This window comes from Corythoichthys intestinalis, chromosome 20 (genome assembly GCF_030265065.1).
Source record: "Corythoichthys intestinalis isolate RoL2023-P3 chromosome 20, ASM3026506v1, whole genome shotgun sequence".
NCBI classification, from domain to species: domain Eukaryota; kingdom Metazoa; phylum Chordata; class Actinopteri; order Syngnathiformes; family Syngnathidae; genus Corythoichthys; species Corythoichthys intestinalis.
In genome coordinates this window covers 4,863,583-4,878,175 of record NC_080414.1, presented here as the reverse complement: position 1 = coordinate 4,878,175, position 14,593 = coordinate 4,863,583, and positions in this window count along the sequence as shown.

Genomic DNA, 14,593 nt, shown 5'->3' with positions numbered 1-14,593 from the left:
AAGGCTCTGTACAAAGCCCAGCCAGCTTGATGAACACTACTCATCCCTAATTGCATGCTAGTTTTGATGTAAGGCAATCATGAGGTCATCTGTTTTAAGTGGCTGCCTTCGTTTGATCCATCTTTGTGTGGAGTCTTATCATCAGCTACCTGGTGTGATTAAGTCAGGCTTGAAGAAGCCGGGAAATGCAAGATGTGCTTTTAATGTTTCTCTAGATGGAACAAAAAGACCTGTCTTAACCTTGAACTGGGTTAGTGTCTGGTGCTTGTCAATCAATCACAGCAGCCCCAACGACAACAGTGTTCCTTCAAACTCATTAAAATGAGCATACGGGAACACGCAAACATATCCCTTTTGCAAATTAAGTTGGGGGTCCTAATTGTTTTCGTGTTTGCAGGCTTTTTACCAACTTCAGAAGGCATTTGTTGTCGCTTGATGTATGCTTGCAGCGCCTCAGGCAATGCTTTTTATGACCATTATTATTCAAATGAGTTAGAAATGTGTTTTGGAAGTCTTAAATCATTGGGCATGAATGGCTACTCTGGGCGTTTATAAATGACTTTCCACACAAGCAAACATCCGCATGCATGTGTTACTTCGATGAGCTCGTTTGACTATTTGAGTTCAGTCGACGGAATTTTTGCCATTGTCCTCTAGCGTGGCTTGTTGTTTTGGAAGCTTTCACGAGGTTTTTCCACTCTGTTTTACTGAATAGTTTAGACTAGAGAAACATGTTTCAGTTTTTTTTAAGGTTGAAATGGTGATACAGGTAGACCCCGAGTTACAAACGAGTTCCGAGACCGGCGGCTTGTCGCACATCCCCCCGCCGGGAGAGCGCTATACTTGGCTTATTGCCCTCTTCGTCTACCCGGTGTTCTGTCAAATTTTCCACCCGATCAGAAATTGCAACTTGGTGTTAAAAAGTGTGATATGATCCCGAGTAGTTTTGAGTGATTTTTCACTTCGAAAGCCGAAAATAGACTTTGAAACATCACTCGGTGCGGGTTAGCATGTCGGCTAGCTGTCACGCCTCCTGGTTTGTTTACGCCCTCCAAAGGCGAGGCAGGAAAATGACAAAAGCCGGACTAATTCCAGTGGCATAAAATATCGTTCCGGAGGTGCGACAGTAAAGGTAAAGTCAACAGTTTTGACCATTATGGAGTAATTTTGCCATGTTGTACGGAATAAATGCATTTTTAATATTTCATATTCCATTTAGCACAAGACTGATTTGTCTTAACCATACCATTTCTTTAGCAATTGGGGGAAAAAAATACTTCGATAAAAAGAATGTCCTGTGAAAATATTGGAGTGGAGAGATTGACATTTTGCAGCCCTCTTCGTTGCATTTTCCTCTTCACGAATAATTCCCCCTTAATGGGCGGAAGTCTAAATCAGATGAAACCACTCTCCTGCCAACGTCATCCTCCTGCTGGGGACGCTAGAGCCCTACAATGGTAGGCGTGGCTAACTGGCAGATTAAAAGACTTAATTTCTCGTCATCTGCACTTTGCCAATATTTTGTATATAGTCGAATTGTCTCAAATTATGATTCTAATTCACATAATAATGCTATTTAAGACTTTTTTTATCATGTCGTACGCACTTTAACTCGTTCACTCCCAGCCATTTTCACCGGTGCAACCCCCTTCGCTCCCGGCCATTTTACTGGATTTTGACTGATTTTGCAAGGCCCACAGAAAATTCTGTTCTATTGCTATATAAACATGGAACCCACCAAAAGAAAGATTACTCTCTTCTTTCAGCAGGAAAAAAAGTTAGTTCATATCTTTTTCCATTCTTTAGAAATCAGCATTAGAAAATAGCTTAGTTTGAGCAATTTTCCAATTTCTGATGAAAAAAGAGATATTGAGCTTTATAACATAACATAACTTTGACTTTAACACAGCTATTTTTTTTGCTTTTGTGACATCCCAAACATCTGAATAATGCTTTCCTTCTAAAAAAAATAACATAAACAACAAGGCAAAAGAGCTTTGATAGCAAAGTAACATTTTATTTACACATAACTAAACTATTGAACTGAGAGATGATGCTGTTGTGGCTGCGACAGCCGGGGTAAACTTTTCCTGTCTTATCAAGATGAATTTTTTTGAGTCTTTCTTTTGTGGTGACCACTGCCCCGTGGCGGAGTTCGCCTGGGGAACTTATGTTCCTGGGGGAGAACTGGTTTGGCTGTGCGCGTTTCTGGCTGAGTCACGGGACACTAGAGGGTGTTGGGGACGTGAGTGGCCAAACACGGCGGCGCAGGCTCTGCTCGGCGAGCAGCACGGACTCAACGGCATTGTTCGCTGCACTGGTGGTGGTCCCGGTCGTTCTGCTTGGTTGTCCAACGCCTGGCATCCCGGGCATCCTCCTGGTTGTTCTGCTCGGTCGTCCGCCGCCTGGCATCCTGGACGTCCATTCAGTCGTCTCCCGCTGGTGCCCCGGCCGTGCGGCCTGGCCATTCGTTCCGTTGAATCGGGTTGCGGGTCTTGCCAAATGCGCTACTGCCCTCCAATGGCCAGTTTTATTGCTTTAAAATGGATTTTCAGCATTGTGCTTTGGAGCTAAGTTGCATCAGAACCTAGAGATTTCTCTTGTGGAAAAAAAAAAACGGAAAAGACGTATAAATATGTCTTTGGGACACTGAAACAATTAAAAATAGAACGTATGTATATTGTTTATATTGTTTTTGGGAGCAAATGAGTTAACACTAAAAGTCCCAGAGAATGCTGGTACTCCTAATAGTCTCAAGCAATGCCCGAAATGGCTTACCCCCTGGAAAAACCCAGAGGTGGCCAAATGCTTTTGAATTGGCAAGTCATTGTCCGACAGACAACAGCTGTTCATATGGAAATGTAATTACTAGATATACGTTGTGTTGGTATGCGGCCCAAACGGAAAGGAACACACCACTGTTGAACTATTCATGTGATAGTTTGCGTCAGTTCAAGTCGAGCTACATTTATTTATTTACATTTATTCATGGCGTTTATTACACATTTTTAACTCCTCCTACACTACACACAAAAACAGGGGGAAAAAATGGCCCAAATGTGTACAGTTTTGAAATATAGCGCTTTAGAACTGCAATTTGAGTGTAAAGCAGGGATTGTGTCTATAGTTTAGAAGGACTGAATCAGGGGCATGGAGCATGAATTGTGGTCATTGTGTCTGAAGTTGGTCCAACAAAATGTGTAAAAACTTTGAAGAAAAGCAGTAACAGGCTGAGTTTGTGTAGTGAGAAGGAGGATATTAGGCGTATTTGTCTTGGGAAAGGCCGAGTCGGCCTCTGCTGGGTTTTCTAGTGTTAAAGCAGACATTTTTTTCATCTGTGTGATTTTGACAGATCAGATCACATTTGATGGTGATTTTATGCAGAAATGTGAGAAATTCCAAAAGGTTCAGATAATTTTTTTATACCTCTGTAAAAAAAAAAATGGCGGACGAGAGTCCGGCGTCATATAGTCGAAATCGCGTAAGTCGTGTACGTCGTAACCCGGGGACTACCTGAATTGTCATACTCCTAGTCAAAAGCATCCCCAAGACTTTGTGACTCGCCGATGTGTTTTTAGCACAGCTGCACACATGAGTGAAGTTTCTTTCTATGTTCATAAACTCATCTTACTGTTGCCATTGTTTAGCCTCAGGACAGAATTAATATATAAACGAGCAGAAGTGTATATTTGTAGGGACAGTGGAGATCCACACAGACGGAGATACACGCATAAATTCTACACAGTCGGAATGACTCTTGCAGTCTAATGTAATTAATAGCTTTTTATCCATGTAGAATTTGAAATGAAGATGTAAATTGTTCGTTTAACATAGCCATAGGACATGGAGGCTTCTGCTGTCAAAGTCAATTACAGACTCAGCATAGTTCCAGACTTTATGAAAACCTAATCAAGATGTGCTGTGTGTATCTGAACACTGGCCTGCTAGCTTTTCCGCATGCATGCGTGCGTTTGTGTATGTGTGCGCGCGTGCGGTACATTGTTTCTGAGCAGTTTTTGCCGATTTAAAAATATCTTCACGACACATCTCCTCATCAGAGATAAGAGTGAGTTCTGATTAAACTTTCTGTTTCGGAATTGCGTGATAATCTTTAAAAAGTCAGTTTTTGTGTTATGAACTGAACTTTTTGTACAGTGCATTCAAAGCTCACAATAACGATGATCTCACAATTTGGCGAAATAAGGATTATCAATACATTGGGCAGGAAATGATTGGGGGATATTCTACAAAACAAACAATAAACAGAAAAACACGCTATTTTCATCCTTCGGCTGTGTGTTTATTCCAAGTAGTCGTCCAATCCATTTGAACTGGAAGGGGGGCAGCGAATAAACATTCGTTCATTCGCTGCCACATATCAGCCCCATTTCATCAAGGACTGAGGGTATTTTGATGTCTTCTTGAGGCAGTCATCTTTGTAAATCTCACTGGAACAGCACCAAACAAAAGTTCCAGCATCATCACCTTGTCAAGAGTAGGGTTGGGCATCGAGCATTGATTGGAACAAATTCTATCACTCCGATGCTCCCGGAATCGTTCAAATTTTAAAATTTCGATTCTATATTTTGATGCCCTGACCGCCGAGCGGAAAAAAATTGCTCAAGTTCTAAGACTGATATTTATGTACAAGTTAAAATTAGCCCTGTGAGAAGTTCATATAATTAAAAAACAATCATCGAGAAGTTAAATTTAATATAAACCATGCAATTTTTTTTTTTTTACCCTGCCGCTTAAAAGAATCGGAATCGTTCGGGACCGGAATCAAAACGTGGAATCGTAATCAGAACCGGAATCGTTCAATTTCAAACGATGCCCAACCCTAGTCAAGAGTCAAGTATCTGCATTGGACAAGGTGATGATGCTGGAACTTTTGTTTGGTGGGGCTGCATGTCAGGCAAAGGCACTGTGGGGGTTGGCTGTGGTTAAATCTTCAATAAATGCACAAATTTACATTGAAATTTTAGACAGCTTTCTTATCCCTTCAATTGAAAATATGTTTGTCATTTTCCAAGATGACAATGCATCATGCCACAGAGCTAAAACTGTTAAAGCATTCCTTGGAGAAAGACTCATCCAGTCAATGGCATGACCTGCAAATAGCCCAGATCTCAACCCTATTGATAACCTGTGGTGGAAATTGAAAAAAATGGTCCAAAGCAAGGCTCCGACCTGCAAGGATGATCTGGCAACTGCAATTATAGAGAGTTGGCACCCAATTGATGAAGAATACTCATCAAATCAATGCCTCAGAAACTAAAACCTGTCATAAAAGCCAGAGGTGGTGTTTTCCGAAATTTCCAGGTCCGTAGTGAGTCAGCAACACACACACTTTTGTGAAATATACGATGTTTATTGTTGAAAGAGATACAGAGATAAAAAAACAAGAACAACACTGCTAGATATAGATTGTCACTTCTAACATCCCCGCGCTACTGTTAGAGCACACAAGATATTCCTTTGAGCAATCAAAACTCTTACCGTTGAAAAGCCGGCGGAGAGCCGACACCCCGGTCGAGCTGCAGAGCGACCGAGCGATCCGTACGACATCTGCGGCAGACTCTTAACCGTGGTGCATCACGTGAGATCAGAGATGGTCAGTCCCGTACCTCAGGTGACGAGCCACTTGCCCAATGGTATCGTTACACATGTTTTGAGATCCAATGGTTTCGTTACATGTGGCTTGACACGTTTTGTAATCACGCATTACAAAGATTTCAAAGTGGCGAGGAAAACAAGGTAAAGGGAATCCTACATCACAAGGACGCCAAAGTGGCGAAGATAACAAGGTTACAGTCATAAAACGGAATCACAATAGGCTGATACGGTCACTAAGGGAATCAAAGCAATATGCTGATTCATTCCGGGTCATATTATATTTCTCCCATTAGGTGGTGCTACTAAATAATAGGGATGTGTTTTGATTGTTATTTCTTTGTTTGTTTCTCATGATTCCATATTTTTTTCCTTAGAATGGAGTGATTCCATATATATTTCCCTGCGCTTGCTCTATATAATTAACATTTACTGACCACCAGAATGTTTTTGATATATTATAAATCTCACTGGAACAGCACCAAACAAAAGTTCCAGCATCATCACCTTGCCCAATGCTGATTCTTGACTCTTGACACCTTGTCCAATGACGATTCTTGACTCTTGACAAGGTGATAATGCTGGAACTTTGGTTCGGTGCTGTTCCAGTGAGATTTACAAAGAAAACTGGAGCAGATGACAGTATTAGATGAAGTGACATTTACTGACCACCACAATGTTTTTTATTCATTTCTTTTACTGTTTTTGAATGCTAAAGAGTTGCACTTTGAAACTAATTCATTGTTTTTTTTTTTTATCAAGGACTGAGGCAATTTTGATGTTTTCTTTAGGCAGTCATCTTTGTAAATCTCACTGGAACAGCACCAAACCAAACTTCCAGCATCATCACCTTGTCAAGAGTCAAGAATCTGCATTGGACAAGGTGTCAAGAGTCAAGAATCTGCTTTTGACAAGGTAATGATGCTGGAATTCTAAAGAGTTGCACTTTTGAAGTAATTCTTAATTTTTCAAGCTTTTTATCAGAGTTTGTTCTACATGATAAAATGTTTGATTGAGTGCTCGTCCAAGACTGGAGATTCTATACATTTAGCTAGTCGTTGTATGTTTTCTCTTTGAGATTTTCAAAAATAAACATCTTTGTGAAAGTGCAGTCCTGTAGAAAGAAACTTCATCATATTAAATTTCAAAGACTGATATTTATATGTAAGTTAAAAATGGCCCTGTGAGAAATTCATAGCACGGTTAATTGAAAGTTCATATAATTTAAAAAATAATCAGTCAAGAAATTAAAATAAACTATGATTTTTTTTTTTTTTACCCTGCCCATTAAAAGAATCTGAATCGAAAATTGTTTGGGACCGGAACTATTCAAATTCAAACGATGCCCAACCATACCGGGGAGTACCTGTACTTTTTGGACTGTTATTTTGAGATTTAGAGGCACTTAAAGGGTTCATTCCGATTTACGCGGAAATTCAGGTAGCGTCGCCAGCGTAGCAACGGAACTCGTTCGTCACCTCTGTATTTATTATATGGCGGAAAACACTCAGGTGACTTGAAGTTCCGCTCTGAAACCCCCAACTTGGCGAACTTTCAAAATTTTCCAAAATGAATATGTGATACATCATTGGAAAGCTTAAAATCTCAATTTTCTGGGGGAAGAAAAATTTTGAACAGGTATCAGAAAAATGCGATAGTAACAAAAAAAAAAAAACCATTAAGCAATAGTTATGAGGTACATATCCGTGACTTTTTTACAGACACCATTTTTTTTCATTGTAACGTAATTTGTTTAAAAGTAAAATATGCGCGCAAATAATTTTTTAAAGTTTTTTTTTTTTTTTTTTTTTAAACGAAATATTACACATCAATTAATGATTCTAAGCTAAAAATGAGACATTTTGAATAATAAATATAATTAATTACCTTCTTGTTATGGCTGGGTTGAAACAAAAGCGGTTGCGCGACGTCTGTAAACGGGGGTTTCCAGGGTAAAACGGACAGATTAAAAATAGTTTGGTGACTTAATGCGCCATGAATCTGCTATGGCAGCATATAGACATATTGTTCTATCAAACACAACAGTTGTTTTGGCTTAAAATACAGCAGTTTCTTTAAAGAGGAGTGCAAAAGCAGAAACTGCTTTTTCAGTCTTGTCTGTTTTCCGCCATACTGTATACAAGTTAAAACTAGCCCTGTGAGAGAAATTCGTAGCAAGGTTAATTGAAAGTTCATATAATTTTTAAAAAATAATCAAAGTTAAGAAAGTAATATCAGCTATTAATTTTTTTTAACCTTGCCTATTAAAAGAATCTGAATCGAGAATCATTTGGAACTGGAACCGTTCAAATTCAAACAATGTCCAACCCTACCTGGAAGTACTTGTACTTTTGGACCGTTATTTTGAGATTTAGGGACACTTAAAGGGTTTATTCTGATTTACACGGAAATTCAGGTTGCATCGTCAGCAAAGCATCAGAACTCGTTTGTAACCCGGAGACTGCCTGTATTTATTATATGGAAAACACTTGAAGTTCTGCTCTGAGACCCCCAATTGGCCAACTTTCAAAACTGTCCGAAATGCATGTGTGATACATCATTGGAAAGCTTAAAATCTCAATTTTCTGGGGGAAGAAAATTTTTGAACAGGAGGACATTTAAAAAAAAAAAAAAGTAAGCAGCAAAACCCTACCTGGAGGTGAGAGCACAGAATTAGACGCCATGTCTTTAACAATATTTTATCGCATACTTACCTTGTTTCCATCCGAAAACTCCATGTAGTATGTATCACTGAGTCAAGACACAGCTGTGAATGGCCGCAGCTGGATTTTTTGGGGGATTTTATGGGTGAAACATGGTAATATAACAAGGGTCGCGGTGGAGAAATCGCAGTCATCAAAGAGTGGTGGCGATTTTCTTTTTCATATATTTACTCTTTTTAACATTTAAAAAAAAAAAAATGCAAGGTAACAAAACAAATACAATTAAGCGATAGTTAGGAGGTCGATCTCCATGACTTTTTATGCAGACAACATTTTTTTCATTGTGACGTAATTTTTTAAAAATATACGAGTGAATAATTTTTTAGTCTTTTTTTTTTTTGGGGGGGGGGGGGGTAAAAAAAAATATTAGACATCAATTAATGATTCTAAGCTAAAAATGACATTTTGAATTATAAATATAATTAATTACCTTCGTGTTAATACCGCAGTTTCTTTTAAAGAGGAGTGCAAGAGCAGAAACTGCTTTTTCAGTCTTGTCTTTATTCCGCCATATACAAGTTAAAACTAGCCCTTTGAGAAATTCATAGCAAGGTTAATTGAAAGTTAATTTAAAAAATAATCAAAGTCAAGAAATTAATACCAACTATGAAATTTGTTAACCCTACCTATTAAAAGAATCTGAATCGAGAATCATTTGGAACTGGAACCGTTCAAATTCAAACAATGCCCAACCTACCGGGGAGTACTTGTACTTTTGGACCGTTATTTTGAGATTTAGGGGTACCTAAAGGGTTCATTCCGATTTACACGTGAAAGTTCAGGTTGCATCACCAATGTAGCAATTGAACTCCTTCGTAATCTGAGTACTACCTGTATTTATTCATATATATATAAAGTGTATCAAATTATAAGGTACACTGTTGGCTTTTGAGAAAATTGAACGCTTTTAGGTGCGACTTATAGTGTGAAAAATATGGTACTACAGGAGAAACATTTATGCATTTCTTCTTTTTTTCATTTTTTTTTTTTTTTATAAATATGTAGAACCTTTGAAACATTTGATAATGGTCAAAGGCCATGCACTCTTCTTATATGTAAATGATGTCCTATCTAACTTGCTATAGTGCCTTATATACAATATAAGTACCCATCTTGCTTCATTTTTTCACTTGCTCCCTTAATCCCACTTTTCCCCATGCCTCCCATTTCAACTCCCACCATCCCCCTCTCCAATCTCCTTCCCCATGTAATCTCAGGGTGCACAGGATTGTTTTCATTATGGCACCACTCATTTTATCGTCCACCCTGTCATCTCCTCTATCTCCCGTCTTTTTTTTTTTATGCCTTTATTCAAACAAGTCTGCGTCTGGGAAGCCGGCAGCGGTCCACCCCTTTTTCATTTCCCTAATGTTCCCCACCAGACACACCCTAACCCCTAATTTCATTCCTCTAACCTGGTCGCCATCATCATCATGATGTACAGCACACACCCCAGAGACCCCCTCCTTCCCCTGGCTGGCTTATGTGTTTCAATGCTCTCCTCGGCCCGCTCTATATCTGTAGGAAAAACAGGGAGAAGAAAAATAAAGATGGAGAGAAAAAGGAAGCCGTCGTTGGGCCGAGGTGAGCCCTGAATCTTCCTGCTTGCCTTAATCCCTCATTTATGTGAACTCAGCTTTGGAAATGAAGCTGTCACTGTATTTTACTTCCTTTCAACCAGCCGCTAGTACGTATAATCACAAACCACGCACACATGCATACGCATGGCCATGCACACGCACACCGACACACAAAATCACTCAGGATAGGTGGAAATTCATTCCAGAGGTAAAAAAGCAGGAGGCTCACCTTGTCTCCTGCACAGGGAATCTTCAGATATGTTGGAGACAGAGAGGATTTATGGGTAAATGCACTGGTGAGGAATGATAGGCTACAATCTCTGACTTTAATCTGAGTTCGCTGACACGTGCCATTCATTTCTCACCAATACTCTACAAGGGATGCATGGCCTATGTAGTATTTGTACTAGTTTTACAATTAAAACACTTTCTGTAAAGTCAATACTAAAACGTTAAGGCATTCCCTGTGTGTATATTCACCAATTTAGCAATAACCGTATGTCAATGATCGTTTGTTTTTGTGTTTTGTTTTTGTTACCTGCCTATGGACTGCAGATGTAAGTAAGAATTTTTGCTATAATCCATCATATTTACATCCCTTAGATGTGTGTAATAGATGTTCATCAATGTGCACTGTGGTGCAATGTGGTAATGTTTTGAAATATTTTTATTTGGCTGAAATTGCATACAATTGCTCATGTGATGTCAATTGGCACATGAAAGTTGAGTACATGACCACAATTCCTCTCGTATTTTGTTATTATTTTTAATTTTTGTTATTTTGATTTTATTATTTGACTCGAAATGCAAAATAATAATACTAATAATGATAAAAGTATGGTGAATACAACAGACATGAAAAGTGACAGGTTGTATGTAGTGGAGCAAAGACTTGTACTGCCATCTAGTGGATTAGTAGGAGCGTTGGTGGTACAAAAAGCATTGGATGTGGTTTGTCTTTCATTTACATAAGGAAACTGTTTCATAATTGCAATCTATTTTGTTATAATGACTTTTATACATACGTATTCAATGCACTCAAAAGAGAAGTACATATTACTAAATTAGAACTCATTAAAATTATTTTTCACAATGCAGACTTTTCAGTGTGTCTTTTCCATGTATAGCATAAACGATGCTCAGGTTTGGTTTTAACATCGGTAGGGACGATATAACAGCATCACCTGCAAGTACACTTTTTGCTTGGGACTGTGGCAAAATGGATTTATTTATTTCTTTTTTTTACAATTTTTTTTGCCTTGTGGCAAAATGGTTTTTGGCCATGTGGCATTTTTTTTTTTTTTTTTTTTTTTTTTTTTTTTTTTTTTTTTTGCCATGTGGCATTTTTTGTTGTTGTTTTGAATGGAAATATGAATGGAAAATTTGGACGTGCATAGCCGTCAATGGCATCGACTGACTTGGATGCCAGTTGAATGTCAATGCGCTGTAATGTAAACTGTATTGTCAAAAATCAGTTTTTCTGCCATATAATATGAATTGAAAATTTGAACGTGCATAACGCCCCCCAAAAAATAGCACCAAAAAAAAAGTGAGAAACAAAAATCCATTTTGCCACATACTAAAAAAAATGCCACATGTAAAAATCCATTTTGCCACATGGCAAAAAATCATTTTGCCACAAGGCAAAAAAAATTCTTAGGGTATAACAAAAATGGAGCCTTCATTCAGGTAAAACATGACTGCTTTTGTCCAAAAGCACAGCTAAACTCAAAAAGATTTTTTTTTTTAATCTCGATTATGATTAATGTATGCTCATCCGAAAAAATGTTTGTATAGGACAATGGACCGGCACACTCAGCAAGGGTAAAGGGGTAAACGCAAGTCTAAACATAATGAAAATTATTCACTTAAAAATGGTAAATTCTATGCAAAGCAAAGAATGATCCAAATGAGGAATGGTTAGCTTGACGTGATTGTTCCTTGTGGACGCTGGCCTGACCGCAGTAGTTATGCAGGTTAGCAAGTTCAGACAGTTTAATGTTATGCCAACTCTGATGCAGGTTGGACTTTCAGTAGCAAAATTAGTGGTGTTTCCCCCACCTCCCCAACATTGACGTTGTAGAACTATATTTGCATTTATTCACAATAATCATATGTGGGAACAGCCACTTTGCTTTTCTTCCAATATTCAGACAGGCCCTTTGTCCTCTTACCAGTGTTTGAATCTGATCAGGGGCTGGGGGCTGAACTTTCCAAGAAAGTCTTTAGGGGAAGTTAACCCTCCCACAAGGGGAGGGGAAAAAGTGTAGGAGCCGAGAGGCGGGACACACTCTTTGTGTCCCGGTACTGGACTGTGATCTCTTTTCTGTTTGTCTCTTTAAGTGTAAATTCTTTGATCTTTATTTACTCCTGAAGTCTGCGTCATCATCTCCTGTTCGTTTTAAGAATAAAACCACCTGTAACAAGGAATAATCGACTCTTTTCCTTCAATGTCTTTAAACTAGGGCTGTCAAAATTATCACGTTAACAGGCGGTAATTAATTTTTTTTGAATAATCGCGATATTTGACGCATTTAACGCACATGCCCCGCTCAAACAGATTAAAATGACAGCGCAGTGTCACGTCCACTTGTTACTTGTGTTTTTTGGTGTTTTGTCGCCCTCTGCTAGGGCTTGGGTGCGACTGATTGTATGGGTTTTAGCACCATGACCATTGTGTAATTATTGACATCAACAATGGCAAGCTACTAGTTTTTTTTTTTTTGATTAAACTTTTTACAAATTTAAAACGAAAACATGAACAGGGGTTTTAATTAGGGCTGTCAAAATGATCGCGTTAATGGGCGGGAATTAATTTTTTTAATTAATCACGTTAAAATATTTGACGCATTTAACGCACATGCCCCGCTCAAACAAATTAAAATGACAGCACAGTGTCATGTCCACTTGTTACTTGTGTTTTTGGGTGTTTTGTCGCCCTCTGCTGGCGCTTGGGTTCGACTGATTTTATGGGTTTCAGCACCATGACCATTGTGTAATTATTGACATCAACAATGCCGAGCTACTAGTTTATTTTTTTGATTGAAATTGTACAAATTAAAACAAAAACATTAAGAGGGGTTTTAATATAACATTTCTGTAACTTGTACTAACATTTATCTTTTAAGAACTACAAAGTTTTTCTATCCATGGATCGCTTTAACAGAATGTTAATGCCATCTTGTTGATGTATTGTTATAATAAACAAATACAGTACTTATGTTCAGTATGTTGAATGTATATATCCGTCTTGTCTTATCTTTCCATTCCAACAATAATTTACAGAAAAAATATGGCATATTTTATAGATGGTTTGAATTGCGATTAAATACGATTAATTAATTTTTAAGCTGTGATTAACTTGAAGAAATATTTTAATCGTTTGACAGCCCTACTTTTTACATTACTTAAAGTGGCTGCTGCTGGCCCAAAAAAAATTTCTAATATCCTTCGTCTTCAAAGGAGGTGGAGGAGTTGGTATGTTGTCGACATGAATGTGTGGTTGTCTGTGTGGCAGGGGGTCAAGTCATCAGCCAATCAAAATTGCGTTTAAAGGGTGAGGGGGCGGGGGGTGGACCGGCGCATTCAGCAAATGTAAAGGGATAACTTATAGTCTGAACATAATGAAAATATCTCATTTGATAATGGTAGGGTCAATTTTACCCTTAAAAAATATGGGAAGATAATCTAAATTACATAAAGTATATTACTGAAGTCATTATATAATGCAAATAATGTTGCTTAAAAGTTGGTGCATGTGGACCATCTCATTCACGAAAGCAACACAATATTTTTTTTGACATAGACAATTCCCGTCCATTTTGTGCTCCTCCATCCTCATATCTTGGCAGCCCCCTTCGTCATCCTCCTCAGGTGGAGCCGCCATCACAGTTGCGTGTAACGGTGTGCTGTCGGAGGTGTGAGGAAGAGGCTTTCAGATGGGATATGTGACTGGCATGCTAACACGCAGTTTTATCTGAGGAAGAATAGAACGACACGGCCCCCACGTCTCTGCACTGTGCCTTTGATTAAAGTTCCCTGGGTATACGCTATTCCAAAAAACACAGCGTGCACTCATGCACCAGCACACATAAATAAATTGTGGCCAGGCGCGTACACACATACGGTATAGACGTGCACACCTTGTCCCATTGTGGGTTGGTGTTATTTTGACCTGAGCCAGCCAGCGTGTCCATTATGGAGTTGATAGGTGGATTTGCCCAATGTTGATTCTAGATGACCATAAATAACTTGAGTGTTTTTTTTTTTTTTTAAGTCACACTACAATATACAGAGAGAAAAAAAAAGCTATTTTATCCTCTGGCCTCATCCGCAGTGTGTGAAAGCACACACACACACGCACACATAGTACACTACTACAATGGGGTTATGGATGTGTGTTGTTGTATAGTACAAAGAAGTACTGCAGCAATTATTAATTCCAGTAATTTGATTAGGAAAAAAGCTTCGAATAGCATTTAGCTGCTTTGGGTATTCGTTTAATTAGAGTGGCGTTGTAACGGTTTGTTTTGAAAGTGTTTGCATTTAGTTTAATTGATTTGGGTGGATATACTGCCCTTTAGTGGCAACAGTGAATATGACATAACTCCATTAAAATGGCTGAATCCAGCTGCTCCCTGTTAAGACCAACATAAGATAAGTTTTTGTTTGAGCTAA